The following is an 11,975-nucleotide window of genomic DNA, read 5'->3' on the forward strand; positions in this document are numbered from 1 at the left end:
GCTTTTTTTAGTCGGGAGGTTTTGTATTACTGTTTCAATTTCTTTTTGTGATATGGGCAGTGCAAGATCATTCCCAGCCTCTCTTCTTCTAACCCTCCTATCCTTGTTTCTTCTCTGCCTCTTTGTGCTTCCTTGATTTCACTTTGCCCCTGCAGCAGTTGGCCAGATTCCCTTGGTATCAAGGGAAGAGGCTGGAGGCATAACCCAAGCCTTGGAACTTAGCTGTCATGGAGTGTGAGCTGCTTGCCCGCATGGAGAGCCACCTCCTTTGCAGGCATGAACCGGATCCCACCCAGCCTGACATCAGCTGTAGCAGGGGAGCCACCTCTGCAGCCCCAAGAGGAACCCCACGTCAGCAGAGTGTGCTAAATCATCCCTGCAGCCAGCTCCACCTCTCTCTTTCATTGTTATTTTATAGTTTTGTTTTTGTTTTGTTTTTTTAATGACAGGGCATCCTGTATCCCACATTGGAATTGAACTTGCCATGGCCAAGTATGATCTTAAACTGATCATTTTGCCTTCACCTCCTGAGTGGGATTACAGGTGTGTTCCACTATACCCATGAGGTGCAGGGGCTTAAACCAGGGCTTCATGCATGCTGGCAAGCACTCTACTAACTAAGCTCCATGTCTTATTTTTGTTTTTGGTCTTTTGAGACAGGGTCTTGCATGTAGCCTAGGCTGGCCTGGTACTCCCTGCCTCAGCCTGGCCTTTTCTTTCAAATTCTTGTGCTGTGTCTTTCTTAAGCACAGTACAGCTCAGCCTGGCGGAGCCCCACATAACCACCTTGTGTTAGGTTCAAATATCCTTCCTTTTTCCCAGGTTGGCTTCTTTTCACAGGGTGTACCTGTGGTTTTTGCTGTGCCTTGGTTTCCGTGTCCACTTTTGCTACACATCTATATGAGCTGAACGTGGAGGCCTCAGTCCAGTTTTGTCATCCCTAGGTTGAGTTTATTTCTGATAGTCTTGGAAATGGGAGAAAAAGAGGGTAGGTGACTGTCCTTTGAGAAGCCCACACCATGTCCTAGGTGTGTCTTACTTCCTTCCCAAACACCCTTCTTTTTCTTTCTTTCTCTTTTTTTTTTTTTTTTTTTTTTTTTTTTTTTTTTAGAAGGGGTCTCCCTGTAGCCCCAGCTTGCCTGGAACTTGCTATGTACACCAGGCTGGCTTCGAACTCACAAAGATCTACCTGCCTCTGCCTTCTAAGTGCTGGGACTAAATGCGTGTGCCACCACACCCAGCTATCTGTAGCCCAAACTGGCCTCGAACTCCAGATCCTTCTGCCTCTGCTTCTTCAGCATATCCTACTGGTGTGCACCACCACAACCGGCCCCTTCTTTTTCTTAACACTAGTGTTTAAAATCTATCATCTGTCTGTCTGTCTGTCTGTCTGTCTATTAAAATCTCTAGATAAGCTACAACTCTGCATTAAAGAAACAGAAAGAGAGAAGAAAAGAAAAAGGCAATGAAGAACTGTCTGTGACGGTAATCTGAGTGCTCAGGAGGTTGAGGCAGGAGGACCATGAACAAGGCCAGCCTGGACTACATAAAGAGGCTCTGTCTCAGGGTAGCAGAGGGGTATCAAGAGGGGCATTTCACATTATCCCACTTCAGGCTCTGTTTATCACCTACCTCTTCCTGGAAGATCTTGGATATTCACTTGTGAGGTGAATGAAAAAATGAGGGTAGATATACCTTCCTTTGTTTTTCAGTGCATTCCTGTGGCATTTAGATGTTAGATAGAACAAGACTAGGTTTAATTTCTTTTGGGGGAAAGAAAGATAAAGTCTCTCAACCTAAGTGTCAGCTGATCTCCTGTTCATCAGAGAGCTAATTAACTTTGATGAGAGTCCATGGCTCAGGGAGATCCAAGGCCTTGCAGAGCTGGGGATGGAACACAAGGGCTCAATGGTGCTAGCCAAGCCTAGGACTCAGATACACTCCAGCCCTGGCCCCTGACTTCTCTTTCACCTCTCCTGACACAAACCCAGCCCCTTCCTTGTTGGTGGAAAAATCTACCCAACTCCATCCAAAGGTTTGCTAATCAATAGACTTTACTAGATTGATGGAGTAATTGCCTGTGGGGCTCCTGGGTCTCTCCCGCCCTCCTTCCTTGCTTTCACTTGGGGTCCAAAGTCTTTTTCTCTCTGCATCCATGGACACTACCCAGTTCATTCCTCTCTCATGCCCAGCATGCCCAGTTCCTTCCTTCCTTCCGTCCTTCCTTCCTTCCTTCCTTCCTTCCTTCCTTCCTTCCTTCCTTCCTTCCTTCCTTTTTTTTTTTTTTGGTCTTTTGAGATAAAATCTCTCCAGCTGATTTGGAAGTATGTAGGCCAGGCTAGCCTTGAACTCACAGATATCCACCTGCCTCTACCTCCCAAGTGCTGGGATTAAAGGCATGCACCACCACGCCCAGCTTTCTTAAAAATGTTTTCTTACATGCATTTATTTATTTATTGGGTGTGTATGTAAGGGTGTGTATTGTATATGCCATGACATCTATGTGGAGGTCAGAGGACAGTTTGCAGCTGTCAGTTCCCTCCTTCCACCTTATGGGTTCTGGGGAATCAAGCTCAGGTCATCAGGCATGGTGCCAAGTACTTTTACCCACTGAGCCATCTCGCCATCCCCTGGTTCCTTTTCTGTGAGTTTAAACCCACTTGGTTAAGGTAGGGGACAGCAGAGGGCTTTGTACGTAGGGAACCAACGCTTCTTGCAGTTATAGAGACATGTCAGGAGTTCTCTGTGGCCTGTGATTCTCTTCTGACTTCTCACTGACAGAGCAGATAGAAGAGCATTGGGAGTGGGGGAGCAGCTGTTTGTGCTGCTTGTGAAACTTGGAGGACTGCTTGGGTTGCGAGGCTAGACTCTGGAATCCCAGAGAGAATAACTAACTTGGAGTCTTTTCATCTGCTTGCCTAGCAGTGATCACACTCTGAGAAGCCAAGCTCCTTCTGATCCAGCCAGCAGCCATGTTCCTGGGCTGGAGAATCAGTGTTTTGATTGGCAGCAAGGTGCTGGACAGCTCTGATTTTATGATCAGTTCATTTCCGTGATGGTTGAGCAATGGTGGAAAACTCTGACCTCTGGTCTGAGAACTTGGCTGAGCTACGTCTGAATAAGCAAATGTCAGATGCCCTTTGATTATAGTCAGTACTTTTGGAAATTATGATTAAGAATAATGGCTTTGGCATTTCACCTTCTAGGACTTTCCCCACATCTTAGGCTTCTCCGTCTAGGCCAGGCCTTGTATATCCAAGAGTTAGTGTTGATGTGCTCTTCATACATGCAGGTCAAGTTTCAGAGCATATAGAGTTAAAACGTTCTGTCAGAAAACATTTGAAGAGACATTGCATTTTAAAGGTTCAAGTGCTTGTGCTTTTGAGAAGCACATCATGGGTGTGGAAAAGTCTAAGACAGGAACAGTGATGAGAGCTGACACAGCGTGTGCCAGGCACCAGCCTCCACATTTGCTCACTGATCTTTACAGTGATCCATGATGCACAGTTGACCCTCCCCCCTTTTTTAAAAATCTATTTGCTATTTTTATTTTTTTTATGTGTATGAGTGTTTTGCTTGCATGTATGTAAGTGCACCCGTGTCTTGCAAAGCCTGCAGAGGCCAGAAGAGGCTGTGAGATCCCCTGGAACTGGAGTTATAGGCAATTGTTAGCTGCCATGTGGGTGCTGGAAATTGAACCTGAGTCCTCTGGAAGAACAGCAAGTGTTCTTAACCACTGAGTCATCTCTCCAGCCCATGTTGACCCTTTTTTTTTTTTTTAAATTAATTAATTTATTTTAGACAGGGTCTTCCTATGGCTCTAGTTGGTCTGGAACTCACTATGTAGACCAGGCTAGTCTTGATCTCCCAGAGATCCATCTGCCTCTGCCTCCCAAATTCTGGGATTAAAGGCAGGCACCCCCACATCTGGCCCTTGACCCCCCTTTTAAAGTGCAGACACTGAGGAACAGAGAGATTAAACAGTTTCCCTTGGTCAAAGGCAGGGTGTGAATGTACAGCCTGGAGTTCAGTGAATGGGGTAGAGGTGCCCCTGGGCTGAGTTTGGGATTGTGCTTTGACCTTCCTTCTGCCAGTTCTTCACATTTGGATCAGTGTTCTGTTAGTAGGTTGATACTGGCGAGAAGATTACATGTAATTTCTGGTCATTCCAGTCCCGTGAGTAACTGAAAGTCCTGCCCAGCACCAGTTCACGGCAGAGGTGGCCACTTTAGCAGAAAGGTGGTTATTTCCCATGTGTTACAACACTTTTCCTTTCCTTTTTTTTTTAATGTTGTTTCTGTTTGTTTTTAAGTCAGGGTCTCAGTTAGTAGCTCAGCCTGTCCTGGAACTCACCAGGTCATCCAACTGGCCTTGAACATGAGAAAATCCTCCTGCCTCAGCTTCCCAAGAGCTGGTATTATAGGTGAATTGCATGTTCTTTTTTTTTTTTCCCAAAGAGTTCTCAGTTTAAAAGTAGGGCATTCAATGTTGGTTTTTTTTCTGTAATCCTTACACCTGTCTCCCCTTCCTAATCTTAGCTCCAAGCATGTGGGGGGTCCTGTCCTGCCCTGCCTTGTTCTAATTGAACTGGTTTTTCTGAGAAGGAGGTCCCCTTTTCTAACTTCCTCATCCTGCCTGAGACACCCATCGTCTTCCAGTCACCCGCCCTGTGAGTCATCCCTGACTCCTTTTCTCCATCATACCCTCTGTCTGAGTTTGTCCTGTTTCTTTTTTAAAAAATATTTTATGTGTATGAATGTTATGCCTGCATGTATGTAAGTGTACCTGTGTCATGCAATGCCCATGGAGGTCAGAAAAGGGTATCGAATCACCTGAAACTGGAGTTATGGATGGTTACTAGCTGCCAGTGGGTACTGGGAACTGAACCCAAGTCCTCTGCAAGAGCAGCCAGTGTGCTTAACCACTGAGCCATCTCTTTGGCCCCCTTTTCCTGTTTCATAATAGTTTTTATTTCCTAGAGCAGTTTTAGACCTCACAGTAAAATGACCAGAAGGTGTAGAGATCCCATGTACCCTGCTCTCCCAAGGCACATACATGACCTCCCATTATCATCACGCCCACCTCCCAAGGCACATACATGACCTCCCATTATCATCACGCCCACCTCCCAAGGCACATACATGACCTCCCATTATCATCATGCCCACCTGCTGGTATATTGCACAATCCACCAGCCTACATGAATGTGTCATTAACACCCAAGGTCCAGGGTTTGTGTTGAGTCTCACCCTTTTCTTTTTAAAAATATTTTATTGATTGTTTTTATTTTTTATGTGTATGAGTATATTACCTACATGTGTGTAAGTGCACCTATGTCGTGGGATGCCCGAGTAGGTCAGAAGAGGGCATCGGATCCCCCTGGAACTGGAATTATAGATGGTTGTTAGCCGCTTTGTGGGTGCTGCAAATCAAACCCTGGTCCTGTACCAGAGCAGCCAGTGCTCTTAACCACTGAGCCATCTCTCCAGTCATGAATCTCACTTTTGCTGTGGGTTTGCACAAATGTACGATGGCAAGTATCCACCATGGTCACTACGAAGACCATGGTCACTGCCTTCGAACTCACAGAGATCTTCTCTTCTCTGCCTCCCAAGTGCTGGGATTAAAGGTGTGTGCTACCATGCCTGGATCATACTGTCAAAGGAAGCAGCCCTCTGTGCTGTGCTGCTGTACTGTGCTGCTTGTTTTCATGTATCCCCTCAGCACCCACTTCAAGCTCCTCCCTGGCTGGTGACTTTCAGCACCCCCAGAATGAAGGCATGGCCTGTAATTTCCCTGTCCTCCAAGGATCCTGGGATGAGTCATCATCTTTGTGTTAGGTTTTATGCATCCATGGGCTCTGCATCCCTGAATTCACTGAACTGTGGTTTTAAACAAAATTTTTTTTTCAGGTAGTTCCAAAAAACAAAACAGCAACAATAACAACAAAAAAAACCAAACAAATTTGCTGTGAAGTGTTATAGTGAAACTATGTGAACTGAAGCAATGTGTTGATGTTATATTAGATATTAAAAGTAACCTAACTGGATTCAGTGGTAATACACAGTTTGGGAGCCAGCCCTGAGCATAACATAGAAATGGGGCAGTCCTAGATCTAGTCTTGATCATGACAGGTATGGGGCAGTCCCGTAAGGGGCACATGTTTACTGTGTCCCTGCCTTGTAACTAGATAAAACTCTAGCATCTTCTCACTCAGGGCTTTTCCTACCCTGAAATACCCATTGCAGCCCTTGTGATCTTGCCTTCTTGCAAAATTCTGCCAGAACACATCACTACCCCTAGGAGCTAAGCCCTTTATACCACCCCCCCAAAAAAAACATTGCTGCTTTTAAAAAACGTATTTGTTGCTGGGTGTGGTGGTACACCTTTTTTTTTTTTTTTTTTTTTTTTTTTTTTTTTTTTTTTAAAAAAAAAAAAAAAGAGGACGATAAATCTTTCACTGTGATATATCAAAATAACTGGAACCCACAGAGATCCGCCTGCCTCTGCCTCCCAAGTGCTGGGACTACAGGCGTGCACCACCATGCCCGGCTATGTGGTACACATCTTTAATCCCAGCCCCTGGAGGCAGAGACAGGTGGATCTCTGTGAGGCTGAGGCCAGCCTGCTCTTCATGGTGAGTTCCAGGCCTGCTGGGGCTATAGAGAGACCCTGTCTCAAAAAGACCCCCCCCCCAAAATCGTGTGAGAAGAGAGAGAGAGAGAGAGAGAGAGAGAGAGAGATAAAGCACGTGTCGGGGTCAGAGGGCAACTTTGTAGCGTGGGTTCTCTCCTTCCACCCTTATGTGGGCTCTGGTGATTGAACTTAGGTTGCCAGGGTTGTACTTAAGGTCTTTATTCTCCAAGCCATCTTGCTGGCCTGTACTGCTGCTTCTTAACTGCCTTAGGCTGGTCCTGTTTTCTCTGCTTGTCCTCTTTTGAGAATCAAGGCCTAGCCATATCCTGACTTCTCTTTGAAGCCTCTCTATCCATTCTCTGTTTTCCCATAGCCCTGTCACCAGCACTATCTTTTTTTGGTGCATACAGTGAGCTTTGCTCGTGACCTATTTTTTATCTGTGTCTTGGCATCTTTAAGTCTTAGAACTCAGAGAATGTTATTTAAATATTAAAAAAAGAAAGAAAGAAATCCCTCTCTGGAGCAGACTTCAGTGATTATTATGTGGACTGACTTGTGATTGTCTCTATAGTTGTCCTTGGGACCTTTTACAGCTAATGACCCTAAACAGGTAGGTCATATGTTCCTGCCTCTCTGAAGATGACAGTGTCCTTTTCAGATGTCTGGCTCTTGGCTTTCCCTACGTTCATGTATGAGCTGAACTCAGCCCATCTCACATTCCCAAAGCCTGCAAACACGGTGTTTTGGTTGATATTCTCCACTCCTGGCCATTTCTTGAGCCTCTCTCTCCTCCCCTCTCCTCTCCCTGTCGTCTTGCCCTTTCTGCCCCACTATCCCCATCCTTACCTTTTCCTCTCTCCTCCTTTCTTCATCTTCTTTTCCTTTTGACACATTCTCTCTATGTAATCTAGGCTGGTTTTCCAAGTGCTGGGATTACAGGTGTGTTCCACAGTGCCTGGCTTTAAACATTTATATCTATGGAACAGGTATGGACACTGTTAGTTATAGGGGTTTCCTGTGGTAAGAGTAAGGGCTCTTCTGAGTCTGTCTACCTGGCCCATGGATCCCGGCTTCTTCACTTAGCAGCCAGATGACATTTCTTTAGTTATAAAGTTAGGATAATAATGATATCTAGCTTGTGGAGCTGCCTGAGAATCCAACAGGGTAGTTCATGTTATAAGGTTCAAATACTGTCTGATGCACAGTAAATAATGTTATGTTTTGATTCGTTTTAAAATTGAATTCTTGCTGGGCGTGTTGGCGCACGCCTTTAGTCCCAGCACTCTGGGAGGCAGGCAGAGTTCTCAAAAAAGTTATATTCTTTATTTTTTGTATTAGGTATTGAACCTAGGGCCTTCACATGCTAGGCAAGTGCTCTACCACTGAGCTATACCCCTAGAAAACCCTTTTTCTTTTTCTTTACTTTTGTTTTGTCTGGTTTAAAAAAAATATTTTTATTATTTTTTAATCTTTTTGAGGCAAGGTTTCCCTGTAGCCCCAGATGGCCTGGAACTCACAGTGTAGACCAGGCTGGCCTCGAACCCACAGAGATCCACCTGCCCCTGCCTCCTGAATGCTGGGGCTAAATGCATGCACCACCAAACCTGGCTTATTTTTATTTTATGTATATGAATGTTTTGCCTGCATGTACGTAGGCGCACCCATGTCATGCAATGCCCACAGAGGCCAGAAGAGGATATTGGATCCCCTGAAACTGGAGTTACAGATGGTTGTGAGCTGCCATATGGGTGCTAGGAACTGAACCCTGGTTCTCTGCAAGAGCAGCTAGTGCTCCTAACTGCTGCACCATCTCTCCAGCCCCTTGTCTTTTTTGAGACAGGGTCTCAATGTGTAGACCAGGCTGATCACAAACTTGACCATAAGCTTGCTTGGATCCTCCTGCCTCTACCTCTTGAATGCTAGGATTATATGCATGAGCAATCATGTCCTGCCCATTTTTCTCTCTTTCCCTTCCTCTCCCTCTCCCTCACCCCTTTCTCTCTCTCCTTCCTTCCCTCCTTCTGTCCTTCCCTTCTTCCCTCCTTTCCCTCCTTCCCTGTTTCCCTCTCTTTCTTTTATTCATTAATTTAACACAGGGACCTATGTAGCCCAGGCTGGCCTTGAACTTGCTACAAAGTTCTGACCTTACTGCCCTCTACCTCCTGGGTGCTGGGATTATGGGTCTGCACCACCATGCCTGATTTATGTGGTGCTGGGGATCAAAGCCAGGGCTTCTTGTATGCGAAGTAAGTACTATACCAACTGGTCTACATCCTTAGCCACCCTACTTTTCCTTTTCCTTTAAAAAAATGTTTTAGCAAATATCAATTATGTGTAATAAGCCAGGAGTAGTGGCACATACCTTTAATCCCAGCACTAGGAAGAAGAAGGCTGATCTCTGTGAGATCAAGGCCAGCCTGGTCTACATAGTGAGCCCTAGGCCCGCTGGAGCTGCAGGGAGACCCTTTCTAAAAAAAAAAAACCCAAAACCCATAACAAATTATAATAAAGTTTCAAGATGACATTTTCATATATGTGTTTAATATCTTTTGATCATATTCTCTCCTGTAACCTTTTCTCGTCCCACTCCCAGTGATCTCCTTTCTCTTCCCAACTAGCCCCTCTTCTACTTATAGGTGACGGGCTATTTACAAGGGCATGGTACCGCACCAGTGGCTACACCACTGAAGAAAATGTCTCTCACTTCTTCAACCCTTAAGGCCCATAAATCCTCAGGAGGGGTAGTGCCTCCTGAGCTCTTCCCCCTAATTTTTCATTTTTAGCGACAAAATGTTAACCTTATGCCCAACTCACCTTCTCCAGTCCAGTGGTGTCAGGAGGACTAGGACCATAAGGGCAGTGTGCTCCTTAGGGTTCTCTGCTCTGCCTACTAGGTAGGAAGGGAAGCGCTTTCTTTTCTCACAAGATGAGGCCTGGCTATTCTTGTATTCACCCTCCCATCCCAGGTAGTTGGACTGCTCAGACATTTGGTGATACAGAAATGGAGAGATCTTGCTGGAACTTATTCAATCAAATTTAATGTTCTCAATATTTATTGAGCCCTAACCGTATGCCAGGCACTGTGCTAAGTAAATGCTGGGGTTTTAAAGCATGAACGATTTGGACAAGGTCCTGGACCTCAGGGGACCTTTGAGATGACTGACAAGTAGTAAACATGGAAATAAATTAATGATTAAAGCAATACCAACTACAATAAAGTATAAGGTAAAAATAAAGGAACAGGGCTTTACCTCTCGGAGGAGGTAGAGAAGAGACCTGAGGATGGGAAAGAACCACTTTGGTGAGTGGAGACGGGAGATGGCTGGGAAGTGGCAAGGGGACAGGAAGCACAAAGCCCGAGGCAGGAAGGTTGAAGACTGACATGAGTAGTGCAAATGGCATGACTCGTGTGTAGAAGAGCAGGCAGGCATGGTTGGAGAACTCGAGGGCTGGATCACACAGACACAGAGTAGCCCTCTGCTGGATCACACAGACACAGAGTAGCCCTCTGCTGGATCACACAGACACAGAGTAGCCCTCTCGAACCGGCTTTCAGTTTCCCCATAGACACCTGAGAGGCATGCGATGCCTGGGTGGGACTGATGCAGTATGGGAGCACTGGGTATTTGCAGTTTGGATCCCCTTTGCTTTCAACACCTTCCCAGACTGAGAAGCAGTGCTCCTCACAGTCCATTCTGATCCTTGGGAACCTGGAACACGACCATTCCTTGCTTTTTACTTGAGTGGTGCAGTTACACAGGCTCACTGTAGGAATGTGGAATTGTATCTGCTGTTGAGAACCTTGGCTGGGCATTGAGGTTGAGTCAGTATTTAAGTGGACCACTGTACGCTCCACTTAAATACTCTTTTGAATAGAAGTTACTATTCACTTCTTTGGAAGAGATTTGGAAATGATTTCAGCAATGTCCTCAAGAGTTTAGCACTTGGGGATGTTGTGTTTTGGGGAAAAGGCATTGCAGGACAAGAAAAACAGCTGGAACTCAGGAGTCTTGATTGGCACGTGCATCATGTCTCTGTTACATTGGGACAAACAAGCCTGAATGGCCTGCCTCACTAACTGCTGCAGGAGCTGCTTTGTCCAGTAGCACATTAGGACTGGAACCTAATTCATGACCACAGATGAATCTTCACTAATTACTTTTTGTTTTATGTGTGTGAGTGTATTGCATGCATGTATGTAAGTGCACCTATGTCATACAGTGCCTGTAGAGGTCAGAAGAGGGTGTCAAATGCCCCTGGAACTGGAGTTACAGACGATTGTTAGCCACTGTGTGAGTGCTAGGAATTGAACCCATGTCCTCTGCAAGAGCAGCCAGTGCTCTTAACTGCTGAGCCATGTCTCTAGCCCACAAAGGAAAATATTTTTATGTTTGGGATGGGAATGGCCTTTCTATGTATGGTGCATCATGGACACTTTAAGGAAAAGTGATAAAATTCCTTAAAAAAAAAAAATCAGCACAGCAAAACCACCAGAACAGAACAAAAACCCCACAAACCAGGAAAATGTATTTGTAGGTCATGCTGCCAATTAAGGATTAGTTTTCCTAATGTAAAAAGAACTCCAGCAAATCAGTGAAGAAAAGAATAAGCCTCTCTGTAAGTAGGTAGAGGCAAGCTGTGGTCCAGGCCTATAATCCAGTACTGAGAGGCTGAGGCAGGAGGATTGAGAGTTCAAGGCCAGCCTGGCTACGTGCTGAGGCCCTGTCTCAAAAAACCCAAACCCTAAATGGTTAAAGAATATGAACAGTTTGGACCTGGAGAGACGGCTTAGTGGTTAAGAGCACTGGTTGCCCTTGTGGAGGACCCGGGTTCAATTCTCAGCACTCACATAGCAACTAACAACCATCTGTAACTCCAGTTCTAGGGGATCCAATGCCCTCTTCTGACCTTGGCATGACATAGGTGTACTTATATACATACAGACAAAACACTCATACATAAAATTAAAAAAAAAAATCACAGGATCTGTATTTGAATGTAGACTTTCTAGAGCAAATGTAAATGGGGGGGGAGGGGAAGCCCACTCTTCCATAAATAAACCCCCACCCTCTGCTCTGTTAGCAAGCCCAATAAACTCATTAGATAGATAGATGAGGGAGATCTGACTAAACCACAAGTGGATGGACTTGCGCTGGGGAATGTCTGGGGACACTGACTTGACACAGTGGGCTGTAACATCCAAGAGAGAGTATATGGGTTCCAGTGGGGGCAGGGGGTTATGGGAGGGTGCTGGTGGGGATGAGGCTATAAAGATGATTCAGATTGTTTGAGATATTCTGTATGAAATATAACAAAATTTCATAAAAACAAATTTATAA

At 45.3% G+C, this 11,975-nt stretch overlaps 1 protein-coding gene across 2 annotated transcripts in view; it reads left to right on the forward strand.

Annotated features, from left to right (window-relative positions):
• The window catches only part of Snx10 (sorting nexin 10), a 71,506-nt gene that overhangs the window by 12,614 nt on the left and 46,917 nt on the right, over positions 1-11,975 (forward strand). The window contains exon 2 of one of the 2 annotated variants that reach the window (XM_008841497.2): positions 1,411-1,485. The exons of the other annotated variant lie outside the window; for it this stretch is intronic. The gene's annotated coding sequence lies outside the window, so the exon portion shown is untranslated. The remainder of the gene's footprint in view (positions 1-1,410; positions 1,486-11,975) is intronic. 2 annotated transcript variants of the gene reach the window in all.

The sequence above is a fragment of the Nannospalax galili genome, unplaced genomic scaffold (assembly GCF_000622305.1).
Source record: "Nannospalax galili isolate Female #2095 unplaced genomic scaffold, S.galili_v1.0 scaffold158, whole genome shotgun sequence".
In the NCBI taxonomy this organism is placed as follows: Eukaryota; Metazoa; Chordata; class Mammalia; order Rodentia; family Spalacidae; genus Nannospalax; species Nannospalax galili.